Below are 23522 nucleotides of genomic sequence, written 5' to 3' on the forward strand. Positions count from 1 at the left end.
GTTAAAAATAGACCTGCCCTACGACCCAGAAATTGCACTGTTGGGGATTTACCCCAAAGATTCAGATGCAATGGAAGGCTGGGACACTTGCACCCCGATGTTTATAGCAGCAATGTCCACAATAGCCAAAGTGTGGAAGGAGCCTCGGTGTCCATTGAAAGATGAATGGATAAAGAAGATGTGGTTTATGTATACAATGGAATATTACTCAGCCATTAGAAATGACAAATACCCACCATTTGCTTCAACGTGGATGGAACTGGAAGGTATGCTGAGTGAAGTAAGTCAATCGGAGAAGGACAAACATTGTATGTTCTCATTCATTTGGGGAATATAAATAATAGTGAAAGGGAATATAAGGGAAGGGAGAAGAAATGTGTGGGAAATATCAGAAAGGGAGACAGAACATAAAGACTCCTAACTCTGGGAAACAAACTAGGGGTGATGGAAGGGGGTGGAGGAGGGCGGGGGTGGGGCTGAATGGGTGACGGACACTGAGGGGGGCACTTGACGGGATGAGCACTGGGTGTTATTTTGTATGTTGGTAAATTGAACACCAATAAAAAATAAATTTATTGTTAAAAAAAATTAATCCTCTTAAATATTGAATCCTACTGTACACCTGAAACTAATATAATGTTATAATGTCAATTATATCTCAATTTAGAAAAGAAACAAACATGAATCCTAATTGCCCAGTTGTCTGTTCAGGATTAGGAGTTTTATATGTCTTAGCATATTCTATTTATTGCAGAATTTAATATTAAAAGATGAAACACTCATGAGAAGAAACTAAAACCCAGGGAAAATTAAGATAGGAAAGAACTATCAACTCTAAGTAATGTCTCACCTCTACATTAATTCTATTCCACAGTACTGTGAGATTTAACCGTGGGACTGCTGAGTCATGCAATTTTTACTGAAAAATTATAAGCCATGGTAAGTATTAGAGATAGGCATATATTTTTTCTAATATCAGAAAAGAAATTCTGGATACTGTAGACTAGTGAGCTTGGTATTAATTCTAGGCATAGTTAAGAGAGCATAAGGATGCAACAATTACTACAAGCCAGCATGGATTCTCAAGAACAAATCATTTCAGACTATATATTTCCTATTTTGTAAGATTAAGTAGATTAGAAAATGTAGTAGACAAAATGAGCCATAACAAAGAATTTAATGTGGTCATAAATATATCTGGGCAAAATAGTGAAATAATCGATATAATACAATTGGTGGGTGTGTAATCATTTGAATGGTGCTAAGATACCTCTCAACCTAGAAGAGCATGTCTAGTGTCCTTATGCAAAGCCTGCTTTTTGGCTCCAGCTGTCCAACATTTCAATTAATAACTTGACTAAAACTACAAAAAAATGTGTTTATTAAAAGTGTGTATGTCAAAAGGCTGGGAGAGAATGATTTTACTAAAGGATAGAATCAAAATACAAAAAAAAAAAATCTCACGAGGCAGGGAAATGGGACAAATTAACAATGTGAAGTGTTAAAGTGTAAGTGTGTAAGATTTTACATATCAGTTATTAAAAAAAAAACCAACCATACAAGGTCAAGCTAAGACCTTCTGTTGCATAGTATAGCAAACACATAGGAAAGAAATTCTCCAGCTTTAATCCACAGCAAGCTCAAAACGAACAGTGATGTAGCCACCAAAAACACTGGTGCATACTTTGTGTGATATAAGTATGATTTCTAAAACAAGAAGGTGAGTCACTACACTAATGCTCTACACTAATGAGACTACACCAGGATAAAGTGTCTTGAGACTTGAGATGTAAACAAACCAGAGAGTATGCAAAATTATCAGTCAGGATGGCAAAAATCATGAACAATGTAATGAGAAATGTAGCATATACGAACAGAGAACGGTTAATCCATGACAGAACTAAGGAATACTGATTTAAAAGTTAATGAATCTTATGTGGAAGGGAAATGAGAATTGTGCTATAGCAATCTAAGGGGTTTAACTAGGATTGATTATTGGAATCTACAAGAACTTAATAGAAGGAAGAGCTTTCCACACAAGGCTGGCCACAACAGACAAATCACTTGCCAATAGAGTAGTTCAGATTTGGTCTGGCACCCATGTGGAAGGTTGTAATATTGAGAAATAAGAGAAAACTCAGGTGGGCAGTTGGATTGTAGTAACAATGACAGATAATATTATTATTTAAAATATCTATCGAGCACCTGGCACTATGCCAGCTACTTAGCATAGATCCTCTCATTCAATCTTTATGAAATTCTGTGATATAGCACTATTATTTCCCCCATTTTACAGATGAGAACAAGCCTGCATCAGGTTCCATCTCTTCAGATATTTAGCATTTTAATACCTCAACAGCTTCTATCTTGATATACAGAAATCAGAGTCAGTATCTTTCTTGTCAGCCTCCGTTTTGAGAAGCAATGACTCCATCACGGGAGTAGGAATCTCTGTGTATCTTTGGGAGGAGCTGGCAGTAAAAATAGTCTTTATAGCTCCATATGCCTGGATGCCACCCACAAAATTCTGAATGAATTGATCTGGAATATGGAAATTTTAGAAGTTCCCTGGGTGATTCTATCATGCACCCAGGCTTGAGAACTACTTCCTTGGAGCTTGGCAACTTAGTAACATCCCCTTGGACATTTTGGGAAAAGTAGAATCTTAGGCCTCACCCCAGACCTGGTGAGTTAGGATTCTGCATTTAAATGATGTCCCCAGGTGTACATTAAAACTTGAGAAACCCCGCTTTAGAGCAGTTCCCAAACTGTGGTCCTGAAGCAGCACTAGCAGCATCTCCTGAGAATTTGTTTAAAATACAAATTCTCCATCCTACCTTGGATCTACTGAGTCAGAAACTCTGGGGATGAAGCCCAGCCATATGTGCTTTATCAAGCCCTTCAGATGGAGCTGATGCCAACAAAGTTTGAGAATCATTGCTTTGTTAACTCACATGGCTACAGAAGCCTTCTGTACTCACAAAGGGCAACTGGTTGTTTCCTGCCATTATTGTGCATGATGCAGTGCTACCCATTCTGCCTTGTATCTGTTAGCTCTCCTCATAAAGAAGGGAGACCAGGCTTTGACCACTGTATTATGAAACGTGACCTGGATGTTGCTACTGAGCTGGCCAGAAGGCTTGCTTATACGTAGAAGTGAATGGGGAGCCCAGCACTCTCTTCTCTGTGTTAGGGGGCTTCCTACTGGCCCATTGCATAAACCCTGCCTGAAGTATGTGCCTTGGGCTTGCCCTTCTGAAACAGCTCTTTCTGTCAATTCATTTGCCTACCCTTGCTTTAAGGACAATCTGCTGCTCCTTTTCTAGGTAACGTTTCCTGACTACAGATAGTTCTGTCCTAAGTTATAACAGAATTTGGGGGGAAAAAAACAATTTTGGCCACACTACTAAAATTTGTGAGAGGCCTTTATGGCCTGGAAGAGTATATCCATGGAATTCTTAACTGGCAATCTCTCTAGAGTACAGTTGCAGATAAAATATAAGATGCTCAACTACATTTCAATTGCAGATTAACAACAATGGCTTTTTAGCATATGCCCCATGCGATATTTGAGACATACTTATACTATGGAAAGTATTTGTCGTTTATCTGAAAATCAAATGTTACTGAGTATTCTATATTTTATCTGGGAGTCCTCCCAGGGGGTCCCTTTAGGTAGCATTTCCTTTGCTGGCCAAAAAGAGGATTTTGTCAATATCTTCAGGTTAATAAGATCCACAGAAGCTCATTTGTGCTGACAGACTCAGAGGATGGAAGGGTAAAGTCACATGTCAATCTTTTAAATGAGAATAAAAATAAAATCATAAAGTGACTTGGAATGTTGCTGTTGTGGTAACAAACATTTTCCCCCTTAGGCATATCTACAAAGTATAATTTAGCTCCTCAAGGGCAGAAAAAAACTACCTTACTCAACTTTGTGTGAAGTAATGTGCTATGTACGTGGCATCCCAAGAAGCTGCTCAATGAATACATTTTGGATGGAATCAAAATGAAAGGCATTATGTCTTCTAGGTCACCTTTCCTTTGAAGTCATTTGTGACACTTTTCCCTACTAAGGAGTGACTTTACAAACATAATTCACAGGGTCTTGGATGGACACCACACTATGTAGCGTTAAATATACATGGCCTCACATGCTTATTTCTGTTCAGTAGAATAAATGGTTAATAACAGATATACTGGAATCCAAAAGAGCTGCCTTTAACTCCACACCATGCACCTTACTGGTTGTGTGACCCTAGTCAAATTACCTAATCTCTGTTCCTGTTTCCACATTTTTAAAATGTGAATAATAGGGATCCCTGGGTGGCGCAGTGGTTTGGCACCTGCGTTTGGCCCAGGGCGCGATCCTGGAGACCCGGGATCGAATCCCACGTCAGGCTCCCGGTGCATGGAGCCTGCTTCTCCCTCTGCCTGTGTCTCTGCCTCTCTCTCTCTCTCTCTCTCTCTCTCTGTGACTATCCTAAATAAATAAATAAAATATTTAAAAATAAATAAATAAATAAATAAATAAATAAATAAATAAATAAATAAAATGTGAATAATAACACTCACTCATCAGGTTGTTATGGAGCTCAAATAAGACATTACATATAAACACTTAACACAGTATTTGGCCCTTAACAAACCCTTGTAATAATAGTAATATAAAATAATAATGATAGATAATATTAACTAACATTACCTTATTGATGGCATTAATTCCATTAATAGTAGTTGTCAGCTTGTTCCTCTGGCTTCTGGCCCAGGAAGAATTGTGTTTTTAGCATATATCTCAGCTCATCCACATTGTGTTGATTTTGTAATTTAACTCTTAGAAGAATTTTGGAGCGGGCTACTTTACTAAGCCACAGTCTGCACATAAAGGTTAACAAGTATTTAGTACTCCTATCAGCTACTTTTGATGATACTACTACTTTGATGATATCTACTACTAGTTATGATCTTGGTCCTCTAGAAAAGTATTGTTCAATATGATAGCCACCAATCACATGTGGAAATTTAAAATTTTGTTTTAGTTACCTGACCTACATATCACTAATATATAACATATATATACTGGGACACCTGGGGGGCTTAGTGGTTGAGCATCTGCCTTTGGTTCAGAGCATGATCCTGGAGTCCTGGGATCAAGTCCCATATTGAGTTCCCTGCGTGGAGCCTGCTTCTACTTCTACCTCTGCCTATGTCTCTGCCTCTGTGTGTGTGTGTTTCATGAATAAATAAAATATTTTTTTAAGTAACATATATATAGCATATGTTATATGTGTTATATACACATCTCAATCATCTACTGGACAATACTACTCTAGATGCATGTTTAAGCTGAGATTTTTCATGCACTTTACATAGCACATAAGATAACCATGAAAACATCTTTATGGATCAAGACTTAGGTACCAAAAATTGATTCATTCATTTAAGAAATATTTGTTCTGCCACGGAACCATGCTCAATAATAGCAGCAAACCATATATCCAAACATTACTTTAGCCCTTACATAAAAAGATAAGTATAGTATCGCTAAATAGCCTCAGAAAAAAATTCCAATAAAAATAATATAAAGTATAACAGAGATCTAATTGAAATAAGTTAAGAACTAATGAAATTTACTGAAAAAATTGTGTAATTCAACCCAATGAGCAAGTCTGCTCTGAGTTTTTGTTTTTACTTCTTCCTTTGAAATATGGATCGCTATTCCTCTTCGTTTCCCTACAACTATTAAAAGAGGGGTGATAGAATGATCTCCCTGAATGTACTCCTCCAGTTTGTCTACTAGGAGATATGGAAGTTGGGCTATTCCATGCTAGGGTTGAGAAAAACTTGCAGCCAGGTTGTGGACAACTTTGAGAGGCAGTGTCTCTACCCTGAAGAGGCTGGTTTTTGGGCAGTGTGATCTGTGGTTTGCCTCTCTGTACTTGATGTTTAGGTAATCTATGATTCCTAACCATAATAAGAGACATGCTCATGGACAGGGGTAGATGAACGCTCAGATCTGGGGATTTCAGTTCTACCTGAAAGCATCTACAGCCCATCTTTTCTTAGTATATTCTCCTCAAAGCCTAGCTAAATTCTAAATCTAAACAGTTGTAAATGCCCACTTGGATTTCCAATGTACCTAAAAGGCACTTGAATCAGGGAGGCTCAGTAAGTTTTTTGGAAAAAAATAATTGTGCTATTAACAATGATGACAATTGGAAAGCATGGGGGGGACTCCCTCCCCCAGAAGAACAGCATAGATCCACACCACAGGAGTCCCTAAAATTTGAAGTTTTGAAAGTCACGAGCATGAGATAAAAAAGTTCAGATACGGGCAGGGTTAATGCAGGGTTCTGACCAAAACTGGGGACAAAAATGTGATGGGTTGCTCTTCTGTGAGTCTCACTGAAGAGTGGGAGGTGAAAACTTTCAGATTGGGCTAGAGTTGGGTGTGGCCATATTCATCTTGCTAATCATGGCTGAAAGCCTTCAGGGAGCAAAATAGCACCACTTAGCGGACTCCAGAGCTGCTTACCAAACCTTGTCTCCCCATGCCCTGGAGGCATATTTTCACTAGGGCAAATCCACCTGAGAATCAGAGCAACAGGCCCTCTTCCAGAAGACCAGCAGAAAACAAATCACACAAAGTTTACTGCTCATGGAGAGTTGTAGAGCTGTAAATCTTCAGCTGTAGGGGAAAATATTATCTACCTACCTTTGTATTTTATTCTTCATTTTTGAATTATTATTTTTCATTCATTTTAATTTTTTTCCTTTTTCATATTTTATGTATACTTTATATTTATATTTTCATTTTTAACTTACTTTCATTGTATTTTACTTTATTTTTTTGTTTAATGGGATCTAGATTCTTTTAAAAGCAGACTATCTGGGCTTGAAAAAAAGCATGTAAGACACTACAGAACCCCTTACTGCAGAGATAAAAGAACTAAAATCTAGTCACGCTGAAGTTAAAAATGCTATCACTGAGATCCAGTCCTGAGTGGAGGCCCTAAAAATAAGGATGAGTGAAGCAGAGAAGTGAATCAGTGATATAGAAGATAAAATTTTGGAAAATGATGAAACTGAAAAGAAGAGGGAAGGAAAAGTAATAGACCATGAAGGTAGATGTAGGGATCTCAGGAACTTATTAAAGCATAATAATATATCTTAGGTATCCCAAAAGATGGAAAGAAAAAAGGGCAGAAGTTTTGTTGAGAAAATTTGAGTTGAAAAATTCCCTAAATGTGGAAAGACCTAGACATCCAAATCCAAGAAGCACAGAAAACTCCCATTAAACTCAAGAACCAACCATCACCAAAGCATATCGTAGTCAAATTCACAAAATACAAAGACAAGGAAAAAAATCCTAAAAGGAACAACAGGGAAAAAGGTTCTTAACCTATAAGAGAAAATCAGGTTCACAGCAGATCTGTCCACTGAAACCTGGCAGGTCAGAAAAAAATGGAAAGAAATACTGAATGTGCTGAAAGGGAAAAATATGCAGCCAAGAACTTTTTATCCAACAAGTCTGTCATTCAGAATAGAAGAGATAGAGTTTCCCAGGCAAACAAAAACTAAAGGAATTTGTGATCACTAAACCAGCCATGCCAGAAATTTTAAAGGGGACTCTTTGAGTGGATTTAAAAAAAAAATCTCCAAAAACAACAGACTAGAAAGGACCAGAGAATATCATCAGAAACACCAATTCTGCAGGTAACACAACAGCACTTAACTGATATTTTTCAATAATAACTCTAAATGTAAATGGACCAAATGCTCCAATCAAAAGTATTAATTCCAAAACCAAAGACCCCATTAAAAAGGAGAATTACAGGCAAATATCCCTGATAAACATGGATGCGAAGATTCTCAACAAGATACTAGCTAATCAAATCCAACAGTACATTAAAAGAATTATTCACCACAATCAAATGGGACTTATTCCTTGGTGCAGGGAAGCTTCAATATTTGAAAGTCCATCAATGTGATACACCACATTAATAAGGATAGAAACACATGATCCTCTCAATAGATGCAAAAAAAAAAAAAAGCATTTGACAAAGTACAGCATCCTTTCTTGATAAAAACTCTCAACAAAGTAGCAATAAAGGGAACATACCTTGACATCACAAAGGTTGTATACAAAAGACCCACAGCTAATATCTCTCTCAATGGGGAAAAAAATGATAGCCTTTCCCTTACAATCAGGAACAAGACAAAGATGTCCATTCTCACCATTACTGTTTAACATAGTACTGGAAGTCTTAGCCTCAGGAATCAGACAACAGAAACAAATACAAAGCATCCAAATTGGCAAGAAAAAAGTCAAACTTTCATTATTTGTAGGCAACAGATAGTATATGTTGAAAACCTCAGAACCAAAAAAATTGCTAGAACTGATACATAAATTTTAGCAAAGTTACAGGATATAAAATCAATGTTCAGGGGGCACCTGGGTGGCTCAGTTGCTTAAACATCTGCTTTTGGTTCAGATCATGGTCTGGGGGTCCTAGGATGGAGTCTGGCATCAGGGTCCCTACTCCATGGGGAATCTGCTTCTCCCTCTGCCTCTGCCACTCTCTCTCTCTCTCTCTCTCTCTCTCTCTGTCTCTCATGAATAAGTAAATAAAAGTTTTAAAAAGTCAATGTGCAGAAATCTGTTGTATTTCTTTGCACCTATAACAAAGCAGCAGAAAAAGAAATCAAGGAACTGATTCCATTTACAAAGGCACCAAAAACAATAAGATACCTAGGAATAAACCTAATAAAGAGGTAAAAGATGTTTACTTGGAAAACTATAGAACACTTATGAAGGAAATTGAATAGGACACAAAGAAATGGAAAAGCATTCCATGTTCATGGGTTGGAAGAACAAACACTGTTAAAATGTCTATACTACCCAAAGCAATCTATACATTTAATAAAATTCCTATCAAAAAACCACCAGCAATTTTCACAAACAACCCTGAAATTTATATGGAACCACAAAAGACTCTGAATAGCAAAAGCAATTTTGAAAAAGAAAAACAAAATTGGAGACCTCATGATTCTGGATTTCAAGCTATATTACAAAGCTGTGATCATCAAGGCAGTATGGTAATGACCCAAAAACAGACACCTAGACGGGCACTGAGGGAGGCACTTCACGAGATGAGCACTGGGTGTTATAGTATATGTTGGCATATTGAACTCCAATAAAGGGGAAAGGAGAAAAAATAAGTGGGAAATATCAGAAAGGGAGACAGAACATGGAAGACTCCTAACTCTGGGAAACGAACTAGGGGTGGTGGAAGGGGAGGAGGGCGGGGGTGGGGGTGACTGGGTGGCAGGCACTGAGGTGGGCACTTGAAGGGATGAGCACTGGGTGTTATTCTGTATGTTGGCAAATTGAACACCAATAAAAATAAATTTATTATTTAAAAAAATATATTAAAAACAACAACAACAAAACAAAAAGAAAAACAGACACCTAGATCAATGCAACAGAATAGAGAACCTAGAAATGGACCCTCAACTCTGTGATCAACTAATTTTTGACAAAGTAGGAAAGAATATCCAGTGGAAAAAAGTTTCTTCAACAAAGGTATTGGGAAAATTGGACAGCATGTGCAGAAGAATGAAACTGGACCACTTTCTTACACCATACAAAAAAATACATTCGAAATGGATGAAAGACCTAAATGTGAGACAGAAAGCCCTTAAAAATCCTAGAGAAAAACACAGGCAGAAACCTCTTTGACCTTAACTGTAGCAGTTTCTTATTAGGTCGCTGAAAACAAGGAAAACAAAAGCAAAAATGAACTATTGAGAGTTCAAACAATCAATAAAGCTAAAAAGCAGCCCATAGAATGGGATTTTTGCAAATGACAAATCCAATAAAAGGTTAGTAGTATTCAAAATCTATAAGGAACTTACCAAACTCAACAACCAAAAAAAACCAAATAATCCAGTTAAGAAATGGGCAGGAGATATGAATAGACATTTTCCAAAGAAGACATCTAGATGGCTAACAGACCATCTAGGTGAAACAGATGCTCAACTACATTCATTATCAGGGAAATACAAATCAAAACCATGATAAGAAACCACTACATACCTGTCAGAATGGCTAAAATTAATAACATAAGAAACAGCAGGTTTGGGTGAGGATGCAGAGAAAGAGGAACTCTCTTGCACTGTTGGGGTGCAGCTACTTGAGAGAACAGTATGTAAGTTCCTCGAAAAGTTAAAAATAGAACTGCCCTATGATTCAGCAATTGCATGACTGGGTATTAACCCAAATGATACAAAAATGCAGATTAAAATACATACATGCACCCTGATGTTTATAGCAGCATCAACAATAGCCAAACTGTGGAGAGAGCCCAAATATCCATCAAGCCCAAATGTCCATTATATATAGTATATTATTTATTTATTTATTTATTTATTTATTTATTTATATTTATTTATTTATGATAGTCACACAGAGAGAGAGAGGCAGAGACATAGACAGAGGGAGAAGCAGACTCCATGCAGGGACCCTAATGTGGAACTCACTCCCGGGTCTCCAGGATCGCGCCCTGGGCCGAAGGCAGGCGCTAAACCGCTGCACCACCCAGGGATCCCTATATAGTATATTATATATTATATTCTATTTTATTTATTTATTTATTTATTTATTTATTTATTTATTTATTTTTAAAGATTTATTTTTTATGATAGACAGGAGAGAGACAGACAGACAGAGGGAGAAGCAGGCCCCATGCCAGGAACCCGACACGGGACTCGATCCCGGGACTCCAGGACCGCATCCTGGGCCAAAGGCAGGTGGGAAACCGCTGAGCCACCCAGGGATCCCCTATATTTATATTTTATTTTATATAGCAACCTATTTTTTATATTATATATATAATAGAATATTACTCAGCCATAAAAAAGAATGAAATCTTGCTATTTTCAATCATGTAGATGGAGCTAGAGTATATCATACTAAGTGAAATAAGTCAGAGAAAGACGAATACCATATGATTTCCCTCATATGTGGACAGAAAGAAAGAAATTTAAGAAAGAAAACAGATGAACATATGTGAAGGGGGGAAGGAGAGATGGAAGCAAGCCCTAAGAGACTATTTTCTTTAGATTTTATTAATTTATTCATGAGAGACACAGAGAGAGAGGCAGAAACACAGGCAGAGGGAGAAGCAGGCTCCCTGTGGGGAGTCTGACGCAGGGTTTGATCCCAGGACCCTGGGATCATGACCTGAGCAGACGATCAAGCACTGAGCCACCCAGGTGCCCTGCCCTAAAAGACTCTTAATGATAGAGAATAAACTGTGGGTTAATGGAGGAACATGGATGGGAGATGGGCTAGACAGGTGCTGGGTATTAAAGAGGGTATTTGTGATGAGTACCGAGTATTGTATGTAAGTGATGAATCACTGAGTTCTACTCCAGAAACCAATATTGCACTGTATGTTAAGTAAAATTTAATTTTTAAAAATATGATGAAAATTGTTATTTACTGAAAAAAGTCTGTGCAAAGCATTTAAATATGTTATTTCAGTAAACCCCTACAAATAAATTGCCCCAGGTTACTTATAAGTGATAGCACCAGGATCCATGCTTATAGCCACAAAGCTAACTACTTGTATTAGTTAGGGTCTAATCAGAAGAGAAAATGCACAGTAATTTGATCAAGGACAATTGAATACCAAAAAAAAAAAAAAAAAAAAAAAAGAGTATAAGAAAGGACTGAAATGGCTCCGCCAGAATTCTAAGGTTTTCTGCAGAGATTTGAAAAATGGCACAAATGAAAGTATCAGCATCTTAGGTCAGCATCCTTGGCTGTGGAGTATGTAGATTCACTTTTACCTGAGAACCCTCTACAAGAACCATTTAAAAATGCTTGGAACTATTTCTTGAATAATTACACAAAGTTCCAGATTGCAACATGGGGATCCTTGATAGTTCACAAAGTTCCTTATTTCTTGTTCTGTTTACCTGGATTTTTGTTTCAATTAATACCTTTCATGAAAAAGTACAAAATTCAAAAGGATAAACCAGAAACATGCGAAAACCAATGGAAATGTTTTAAAGTACTTCTCTTTAATCACTTTTGTATCCAGCTTCCTTTGATCTGTGGAACTTATTATTTTACAGAGTATTTTAATATACCTTATGATTGGGAAAGAATCAAGGTAGTATATGCTTTTGGCAAGATGCTTTGGCTGTGAGGTGATTGAGGATACCTGGCACTATTTCCTGCATAGGCTCTTGCATCACAAAAGAATATGTAAATATATTCATAAAGTTCATCATTAGTTTCAGGCTCCATTTGGAATGGAAGCTGAATATGCGCATCCTTTGGAAACTCTGATTCTTGGAACTGGATTTTTCATTGGAATCATGCTTTTATGTGATCATGTCATTCTCCTTTGGGCATGGGTGACCATTAGTTTGATCCCATTTACAATTGCACCCAAAAGCATAAGATACCTAGGAATAAACCTAACCAAAGATGTAAAGGATCTATACCCTCAAAACTATAGAACACTTCTGAAAGAAATTGAGGAAGACACAAAGAGATGGAAAAATATTCCATGCTCATGGATTGGCAGAATTAATATTGTGAAAATGTCAATGTTACCCAGGGCAATATACACGTTTAATGCAATCCCTATCAAAATACCATGGACTTTCTTCAGAGAGTTAGAACAAATTATTTTAAGATTTGTGTGGAATCAGAAAAGACCCCAAATAGCCAGGGGAATTTTAAAAAAGAAAACCATATCTGGGGGCATCACAATGCCAGATTTCAGGTTGTACTACAAAGCTGTGGTCATCAAGACAGTGTGGTACTGGCACAAAAACAGACACATAGATCAGTGGAACAGAATAGAGAATCCAGAAATGGACCCTGAACTTTATGGGCAACTAATATTCGATAAAGGAGGAAAGACTATCCATTGGAAGAAAGACAGTCTCTTCAATAAATGGTGCTGGGAAAATTGGACATCCACATGCAGAAGAATGAAACTAGACCACTCTCTTTCACCATACACAAAGATAAACTCAAAATGGATGAAAGATCTAAATGTGAGACAAGATTCCATCAAAATCCTAGAGAAGAACACAGGCAACACCCTTTTTGATAGAAACTATTGATGTCCATTGTGGCTATGACATTCCCCTGAACCCTTTAAATCTGATCCCTTTCTATGCTGGTTCTCGGCATCATGATTTCCACCACATGAACTTTATCGGAAACTATGCTTCCACATTTACATGGTGGGATAGAATTTTCGGAACAGATTCTCAAATTTACTGCCTATAATGAAAAGATGAAGAAGACTGAGAAAAAGATGCAATAAATATCTCATCTCCACCATCCTGAAAGCACACACCTTCCTGAATTGAAGCGAATAGCTAACCTTGCTTCTGCGGAGCAGAAATAAACATGTGTCTTGGCTGCTAAGTGATATCTTAGTATCTCTGCCTCTCTCTCGCTCTCTCTGAATGAATAAATAAATAAATCTTTAAAAAAAAAAAAAAAACAACTTTACATCCAAACGCAACTGAATGTGAAACATTGTGAATTGACTTGCTGTATTTTCATTTTGAACAATTGAAATAAATGTGATTTTTTTTTGGTCGGATTATCTGGTTTCCGATTTTGAACATCAGTAGTGATTTTTTTTTATATCTTATTCTTATAAGGAAAAGTACAGAAGTCATTAGATCACTAAGTTTTGTAATAAAAGGAATAATTCTGCTTTTTTTTTTTAAAAAAAGGACTGAAATAATGAGTAAAGGGTAAGAAAAACACTAAAGAAAATAGGAATACTAAATAAAAGGTGCAGCAACTACCAGTAAGGCTGAGAAAACATTAACTGAGAAACAAAGAACATTAACAACCTTTAATTACCTTCCTAGCGGGAACTTTTTCTACTTTTATGTAAAAAGTTCTGTATGTGTAGAAATAAGTAAATCTATAACGAAGTATGATTTTCGTGAGGAGGTTGTAAAAGCCGTGTTGCTAACCTTACAGAAAGGTTCTAAGTAATGGAAGAAGTATCAGTCTGTCTTTCCCCCGTAACACCAGAGGCCTGAAGCTAAGATTGGTCTTTAAAATCTTGTAAATATATAGTGGCCATTTCAGTATCTCTTAGCAGGGTGTTGGCCTCATATTGAACTTTAAACATTTTCTAGAATTTGCCTAAACATCCAAGTATCATGGGTCGAACCTTATGGATCAACAGTGAGAGTGAGGCGGCCAAATCCAGAATAGCCCGCCCCAAAAACTTCCACTCTGGTCCTGAGCTGACTGGTTTGGGGTGATTCTCCTTCTCTGAGAAGCCCTTTCGACAGCAATGTGCTACTGGTGTCTATAAATTAAGGAGTTTCCAAATTGTCATAAATGGGATATTTTAGTCTAAAGGTTTTCGGGTTACTTGAATTTTTTTTTAATTGAGCTTTATTTGTGCTATTTACCCTTTCATTTTTGTATATCAAGTTTTCATTATACTTAAAACTGGGGTGTGATCCTGGAGACCCGGGATTGAGTCCCACATCGGGCTTCCTGCATGGGGCCTGCTTCTCCCTCTGCTTGTGTCTCTGCCTCTCTCTCGCTCTCTCTGAATGAATAAATAAATAAATCTTTAAAAAAAACAAACAAACAACTTTACATCCAAACGCAACTGAATGTGAAACATTGTAAATTGACTTGCTGTATTTTCATTTTGAACAATTGAAATAAATGTGATTTTTTTTTTTGGTCTGATTATCTGGTTTCCGATTTTGAACATCAGTAGTGATTTTTTTTATATCTTATTCTTATAAGGAAAAGTACAGAAGTCATTAGATCACTAAGTTTTGTAATAAAAGGAATAATTCTGCTTTTTTTTTTTTTAAAAAAAGAGGACTGAAATAATGAGTAAAGGGTAAGAAAAACACTAAAGAAAATAGGAATACTAAATAAAAGGTGCAGCAACTACCAGTAAGGCTGAGAAAAAAGCACTCAAAGAAGAGTCCACATCTCCCCCAGGGCTGAAATCCAGATCTTGGAAAGGCATGGCTATACTCACTAAATGGTAGATAAATTGCCATGCCACTATGCCAGTAGAAGCTGTTGGGCATTTGCCCTCTAGAAATTGCTAGAAATCTATCCTCAAGAATGCCAGGGAAAGTATCTCATGGAAAGGTATTCTACTGGAGTCACTCTGCGAAAAAACTGCCCAAGGAGATGCAGGAAGAAGCTGCTGGCCATTGCAGTTTGCTGACCACTGTATACTTCAGGAACCTGGCACTGGAGAAGCTACTCAACCTGCAGGATCTGGATGCTGGGGACACTGCATCACTGAAATTGCTGAGTGCTGGGCAAGACAAGTTCACTGCATGAGCCATGCTTACTATAGGAACTAATTGCTGGAAAAGATTCATGCTATGGAAATGAGCACAGGTGAAGCCACATCCACCGCAGGAGAGGCTTTGCAGGAGACTGTTGAATGGGCACTTCCAATCCAGAAAAAAACCCTCTACTAACAAAGCTTTTGTGCCAGCTGGCAAAGGAAACAGATTTCAAGGGCTCAGACCCACTTTTACAGAGCAGGCAATGAAGTATGAATTTAGGCCTAGAGGCAATACATTGATAACTGGCATACTGCTGAGTCAAAAAAAAAAAGTCTCCATATAAAGAAAACAATATCTGGATTCAAATCCTGCCTAATTTATTGGCGTACAGCTGCTCTTAATAAGTTTTTAAAATCGTTTGCATTTCCTTGGTATTGGTGGTGATCTCTCTTTTCTCATTCATGATTTTATTAATTTGAGTCTTTTCTCTCTTTTTAAAATTTTTATTTATTTATGATAGTCACAGAGAGAGAGAGAGAGAGAGAGAGTCAGAGACACAAGCAGAGGGAGAAGCAGGCTCCATGCACTGGGAGCCTGACGTGGGATTTGATCCCGGGTCTCCAGGTACGCGTCCTGGGCCAAAGGCAGGCGCTAAACCGCTGCGCCACCCAGGGTTCCCCTTCTCTCTTTTTTTAATAAGGCTGGCTAATGGTTTATCTATCTTTTTAATTCTTCAAAGAACCAACTCCCGGTTTTGTTGATCTGTTCCACAGTTCTCCTGGTCTCTATTTCATTGAGGTCTGCTTGAATCTTTATTAATTCTCTTCCTCTGCTGTGTGTAGGATCTATTTGCTAGCTCCTTTAGGTGCAAGGTTAGCTTTCGTATTTGAGGTCTTTCCAGTTTTTGGATGGACGCTTGTATTGCAATGTATTTCTCCCTCAGGACTGCTTTTGCTGTATCCCAAAGATTTTAAACAGTTGTATCTTCATTCTCATTAGTTTCCATGAATCTTTTTAATTCTTCCCTAATTTCCTGGTTGACCCTTTCATCTTTTAGCAAGATGGTCCTTAACCTCCACGTGTTTGAAATCCTTCCAAATTTCTTCTTGTGATTTAGTTCTAGTTTCAAAGCATTATGGTCTGAAAATATGCAGGGGACGATCCCAATTTTTTGGTATCAGTTAAGACCTGATTTGTGACCCAGTATGTGGTCTATTCTGGAGAAAGTTCCATGTGCACTTCAGAAGAATGTGTATTAAAAGATACAGATGCAATGAAACGCCGGGACACCTGCACCCCGCTGTTTATAGCAGCAATGTCCACAATAGCCAAACTGTGGAAGGAGCCTCAGTGTCCATCGAAAGATGAATGGATAAAGATGTGGTTTATGTATACAATGGAATATTACTCAGCCATTAGAAATGACGAATACCCACCATTTGCTTCAACATGGATAGAACAGGAGGGTATGATGCTGAGTGAAGTAAGTCAATCTGAGGACAAACATTATATGGTCTCATTCATTTGGGGAATATAAAAAATAGTGAAAGGGAATAAAGGGGAAAGGAGAAAAAAATAAGTGGGAAATATCAGAAAGTGAGACAGAACATGGAAGACTCCTAACTCTGGGAAATGAACTAGGGGTGGTGGAAGGGGAGGTGGGCGGGGGGTGGGGGTGACTGGGTGACAGGCACTGAGGGGGGCACTTGACGGGATGAGCATTGGGTGTTATTCTGTATGTTGACAAATTGAACACCAATAAAAAATAAATTTATTTAAAAAAAAGAAGAATGTGTATTCAGTTGTGTTTGGATGTAAAGTTCTTTTTTTTTTAAAGATTTATTTATTTATTCATTCAGAGAGAGCGAGAGAGAGGCAGAGACACAGGCAGAGGGAGAAGCAGGCTCCATGTAGGAAGCCCCATGTGGGACTCAATCCCGGGTCTCCAGGATCACACCCCAGGCTGCAGGCAGCACTAAACTGCTGCGCCACTGGGGCTGCCCTGGATGTAAAGTTCTATAAATATCTGTGAAATCCGTCTGGTCCAGTGTATCATTGAAAGCTCTTGTTTCTTTGGAGATGTTGTGCTTAGAAGACCTGTCGATTGTAGAAAGTGCTATATTCAAGTCACCAAGTATAAGTATATTATTATCTAAGTATGTCTTAACTTTGGTTATTAACTGATTGATATACTTGGCAGCTCCCACATTTGGGGCATAAATATTCATGATTGTGTAGGTCCTCTTGTTGGATAGATCCTTTAAGTATGATATAGTGTTCCGCTTCATCTCTTAACAGTCTTCGGGATAAACTTTAATTTATCTGATATAAGGATGGCTAGCCCTGCTTTCTTTTGAGGACCATTTGAAAGGTAAATCATTCTTCAACCTTTTATTTTCAGGCTGTAGGTGTCCTAACTTCTAAAATGAATCTCTTGTGGACAGGAAATACATGGGTCTTGCTTTTTATCCAGTCTGAAGCCCTGCACCTTTTGATGGGGTCATTAAGCCCATTCACATTCAGAGTTACTACTGAAAGATACGAGTTTAGTGTCATCATGATACCTTATTCAGTCCCTGTTTTTGTGGATTGTTTCCTTGGACTTGCTCTTTCTTTTACAGAGTCCCCCTTAATATTTCTTGCAGAGCTGGTTTGGTGGTCACATATTCTTTCAGTTTCTGCCCGTCTAGGAAGCTTTTTATCTCCACTTCTATTCTGAATGAAAGCCTTGCTGGATAAAGTATTCTTGGTTGCATGTTCTTCTCCTTTAGGACCCTGAATATATCCTGCCAGCCCTTTCTGGCCTGCCAGGTCTCTGTGCAGAGGTCTGCTATTAATATAAGACTTCTCCCCATATAAGTTAGGGATCTCTTGTCTCTTGCTGCTTTAAGGATCTTCTCTTTATCTTTGCAATTTGCAAGTTTCACTATTAAATGTCAAGGTGTTGAGCGGTTTTTATTGATTTTGGGGGGGGTGGGGAATCTCTATATCTCCTGGATCTGAATGCCTGTTTCCCTTCCCACATTAGGGAAATTCTCAGCTATTATTTGTTCAAATACACTTTCTGGACCTCTGTCCTTTTTGGCACCCTCGGGAACCCCAATTAAACGTAGATTTTTCCTTCTGAGGCTGTCATTTATTTCCCTTAGTCTATCCTCATGATCTTTTAATTGTTTTTATCTTTTTTCCTCAGTTTCCTTCCTTGCCATCAACTTGTCTTCTATGTCACTCACTCATTCTTCTACCTCATTAACTCTCGTCATTAGGACCTCCAGTTTGGATTGCATCTCATTTAACTGATTTTTAATTTTGGCCTGATTAGATCTAAATTCTGCAGTCATGAAGTCTCTTGAATCCTTTATGCTTTTTTTATAGCCACCAGTAGCTTTAGAATTGTACTTCTGAACTGGCTTTCTGACATTGAATTGTAATTCAAATTTTGTAACTCTATGGGAGAGAGGACTGTTTCTGATTCTTTCTTTTGTGGTGAGTTTTTCCTTCTAGTCATTTTGCTCAGTGCAAAGTGGCCAAAAACAAGTTGTACTGGAAAAAGGAGAAAAAAGAGAGAAAAAATAAATAAAAAAAGGGGAGGGGGAAACAAACAGAAAACAAAAAACAAGGAGGAGTATAATTTGATTCTATACTGTAAATCCCTCGACTTCCATGGAATTTCCAGCGCTGCTTGGTCAAGAACTTACTTTTCCCCTGTCCTTCCAGCTGGTCTTCTGGGGGAGAGTCCTGCTGTTCTGATTCTCAGGTGTTTGCACCTAGGGGAGGTGCCCAGCACCCTGCCAGGTGCATGGCTCAGTGGGAGCTGTTTATCCTGTGAGGCCCCTTCTCAGTCCCAGGAACAAGGTGACACCAGGAGGAACAATAACAGTGGTGGTAGCCAGCTCTCCAGCTCTGGAGTCAGCTCCTGCAGTAACTTCTGCAGTCTCCCAGTCCGCAGGTGTTGGATGCTTCGGGGGCGGGGGACACTGATCTGCACAGCTCGGGGCCACACGGCAGCAGGAACGTCCTTGCTGCCCTGTGTCCTCACGGCCTCCGCCTGTCCCAGGGGGACGCAGGATCCTGGGCTGTGTCCCCTAGTGCCCTCGGCTCCCGGGCCTTCACAGCTGGAATCACACTCCCAGGACTTCGCAGCCCCCTCCTTGCAGAGCCGCCACCTGAGCTGCTCCTGGGCCACAGAGCGCTGGCTCCAGCCCTTTAGGGAGCTGGGCCCAAGGTGTGTGGTGTGCTCTCCCCCCAGACGCACCTCCTCTGTTAGTGCTTCTGGGAGCCTGATGGCATCCCTGCCTCTCCTGGGATCTTGCCCCAGCTCCCTGCAAGCGCCTTTCCATCTGGGAAGATTGGTAAAGCTCCTGCTTCTCCAGGACTGGGTTTTCCTGTCCTGGGAGCACTTGCCACCAGGCCTTAGCCCAGCTCTTCATGGGGGCCCCCTCCCCCTTGGATGCTTTTTTATTTCTTTATTTTCTTTCCATCTTCATACCTTGATAGAAGCATAAACTCTTCTCACTGTAGCATTCCAGCTGTCCTCTATAAATCTCAGGCCGTATTCAGGATGGTTTTCAGGAAGATTTGAAAGTTATCTAGGTAAGTTGGTGGGGACAGGTGACTTGGGGACCCTACTCTTCTGCCATCTTGCCCCTGCATGATCACAGCTCTGTAGTACAACTTGAAACCTGGCATTCTGATGCCCCTGGCTCTAGTTTTCTTTTTCAATATTCCCCTGGCTATTTGGGGTCTTTTCTCATTCCACACAAATCTTAAGATGATTTGTTCCAACTATCCGAAGAAAGTCCATGGTATTTTGATAGGGATTGCATTAAATGTGTAAATTGCCCTGGGTAGCATGGACATTTTCACAATATTAATTCTTCCAATCCATGAGCATGGAATATTTTTCCATCTCTTTATGTCTTCCTCAATTGCTTTCAGAAGTGTTCTGTAGTTTTTAGGGTATGGTTCCTTTACCTCTTTGGTTGGGTTTATTCCTACCTAGGAATAAACCTATTCCTACCTATCTTATGCTTTTGGGTGCAATTGTAAATGGGATTGACTCCTTAATTTCTCTTTCTTCAGTCTTATTGTTAGTGTATAGAAATGCCACTGATTTCTGGGCATTGATTTTGTATCCTGCCACACTACCAAATTGCTGTATGAGTTCTAGCAATCTTGGGGTGGAGGCTTTTGGGTTTTCTACGTAGAGTATCATGTCATCTGCGAAGAGGGAGAGTTTGACTTCTTCTTCGCCAATTTGAATGCCTTTAATGTCTTTTTGTTGTCTGATTGCTGAGGCTAGGACTTCCAGTACTATGTTGAATAGCAGTGGTGAGAGTGGACATCCCTGTCTTGTTCCTGATCTTAGGGGAAAGGCTCCCAGTGCTTCCCCATTGAGAATGATATTTCCTTGGGCTTTTCATAGATGGCTTTTTAGATATTGAGGAATGTTCCCTCTATCCCTACACTCTGAAGAGTTTTGGTCAGGAATAGATGCTGTGTTTTGTGAAATGCTTTCTCTGCATCTATTGAGAGGCTCCTATGGTTCTTGGTTTTTCTCTTGTTGATGTGATCTCTCACGTTGATTGTATTATGAGTGATGAACCAGCCTTGCATCCTGGGGATAAATCCCACTTGGTCATGGTGAATAATCCTCTTAATATACTGTTGGATCCTATTGCTTAGGATCTAATGAGAATTTTTGCATCTGCGTTCATCAGGGATATTGGTCTATAATTCTCCTTTTTGGTGGGGTCTTTGTCTGGTTTTGGAATTAAAGAATTAGTTTGGATGTATTCCATCCCTTTCTCTCATTCAGAATAGCATCAGTAGAATTAGGTGTTATTTCTTCTTTAAATGTTTGGTAGAATTCCCCTGGGAAGCCATCTGGCCCTGGACTTTTGTGTCTTGAGAGGTTTTTGATGACTGCTTCAATTTCCTTCCCGGCTATTGCCCTGTTCAGGTTTTCTATTTCTTCCTGTTCCAATATTGGTAATTTGTAGGTTTCCAGGAATGCATCAATTTCTTCCATACTGTATGCCTAATTTGTGGTGTATAGTTGCTCATAATAAGTTTTTTAAGTGTTTGTATTTCCTTGGTATTGGTTGTGATCTCTCCTCTTCCAGTCATGATTTTATTAAATCTAGCTGATTTGTCCATCTTATTAATTCTTTCAAATAACCAACTCCTCGTTTGTTGAGCTGTTCTGCAGTTCTTCTGGTCTCTATTTCATTTAGTTCTGCTCAAATCTTTATTATTTCTCTTCTCCTGCTTGGTTAGGCTTGATTTGCCATTCTTTCTCCAGTTCCTGTATGTGTAAGGCTAGGTTGACTATTTGAGATTTTTCCCATTTTTTGAGGGATGCTTGTATTGCAATGTATTTCCTTCTTAGGACTGCCTTTGCTGTATCCCAAAGGTTTTGAACAGTTGTGTTCATTTTCATTAGTTTCCATGAATCTTTTTAATTCTTCTCTAATTTCCTGGTTGACCCATTCATGTTTTAGTATAATGATCTTTAGCCTCCATGTGTTTGAGTTTCTTCCAAATTTCTTCTTGTGATTTAGTTCTAGTTTCAAAGAAATGGGATCTGAAAATATGAAGCAGACAATTTCAATATTTTGGTGTCAGTTGAGACCTGATTTATCAACTAGTCAGTCTCTCACATTCTCTTTTCTGTGAAGTGTCTCTTTGATTCTCTTCTGTATGAACTCTAGAGCTGTCTCAATTTGTTTCAGATGCTTTTTTCCCCTATTTACATGCAAATTAAAGTTTTAGTATGCTTTTATCCTGTAGAGGAAATCATACTGTAGGCATGTTTTTATTATTTTTTTTATTTTTTTAATAATAAATTTACCTTTTTATTGGTGTTCAATTTGCCAACATATAGAATAACACCCAGTGCTCATCCCCTCAAGTGCCCCCCTCAGTGCCCATCACCCAGTCACCCCCACGCCCCGCCCTCCTCCCCTTCCACCACCCCTAGTTCATTTCCCAGAGTTAAGAGTCTTCATGTTCTGTCTCCCTTTCTGATATTTCCCACACATTTCTTCTCCCTTCCCTTCTGTTCCCTTTCACTATTATTTATATTCCCCAAATGAATGAGAACATATAATGTTTGTCCTTCTCCAATTGACTTATTTCACTCTGCATAATACCCTCCAGTTCCAACCACATTGAAGCAAATGGTGGGTATTTGTCATTTCTAATGGCTGAGTAATATTCCATTGTGTACATAGACCACATCTTCTTTATCCATTCATCTTCCAATGGACACCGAGGCTCCTTCCACAGTTTGGCTATTGTGGACATTGCTGCTATAAACATCGGGGTGCAGGTGTTTTTAAAGTTAGTTTTACTTGAACTTCTTTGTGATTTGAGTGGTTTTTGTAGAATGTGTTATATTCTAATTCAGACTTCTGTCATTATTCCAGGAGACCCAGGATGTGTGTGTACCTCAGACACTTAACTCCTTTCTTCCAGATCTTTTATATTAAAGCAAGATGTCTAAATTGAACACCAATAAAAAATAAATTTATTATTAAAAAAATAAAGCAAGATGTCTAAAACTTACCTCTTGTTTTTTTCAGAATTAAATGAAGTAAAACATATAGAATTCCTAGCCTAGGATAGGCATGTATTAAATGTTCAACAAATATTAGTTCTTATGTTGGTAATCTTTCTTTAAGATTTTATTTATCGGGATCCCTGGGTGGTGCAGCGGTTTAGCACCTGCCTTTGGCCCAGGGCACGATCCTGGAGACCCGGGATCGAATCCCGTGTCAGGCTCCTGGTGCATGGAGCCTGCTTTTCCCTCTGCCTGTGTCTCTGCCTCTCTCTCTCTCTCTCTCTCTCTGTGACTATCATAAAAAAAAGATTTTATTTATCTATTTGACACACAGAGAGAATACAAGTAGACAGAGTGGCAGGCAGAGGGACAGGGAGAAGCAGGTGCCCTGCTGAGCAGAGCGCACTGATGGGGGTGGGGAGGCTCCATCCCAGGACCCTGGGATCATGACTTGAGCTGAAGGCACATGCTTAACTGACTGATTCACTCAGGTGTCCCTTATGTTGTTATTCTGAAACACATTGTAGTGCTTTCACTGGTTCCTCATGCATCAAGAATCCTCAGAGAGGGAGAACCTGACTTTTAGTTCTAGATCCTCTCTTAGTAGCATGTGCTAACCCTGTTT

At 38.8% G+C, this 23522-nt stretch overlaps 1 pseudogene; it reads left to right on the top strand.

The window, feature by feature from the left end:
- Positions 1 to 11336: 11336 nt before the first annotated feature.
- LOC144284163 (methylsterol monooxygenase 1-like) lies at positions 11337 to 15382 on the top strand (annotated as a pseudogene).
- Positions 15383 to 23522: the final 8140 nt, after the last annotated feature.

This window comes from Canis aureus, chromosome 15 (assembly GCF_053574225.1).
Source record: "Canis aureus isolate CA01 chromosome 15, VMU_Caureus_v.1.0, whole genome shotgun sequence".
Lineage (NCBI taxonomy): Eukaryota > Metazoa > Chordata > Mammalia > Carnivora > Canidae > Canis > Canis aureus.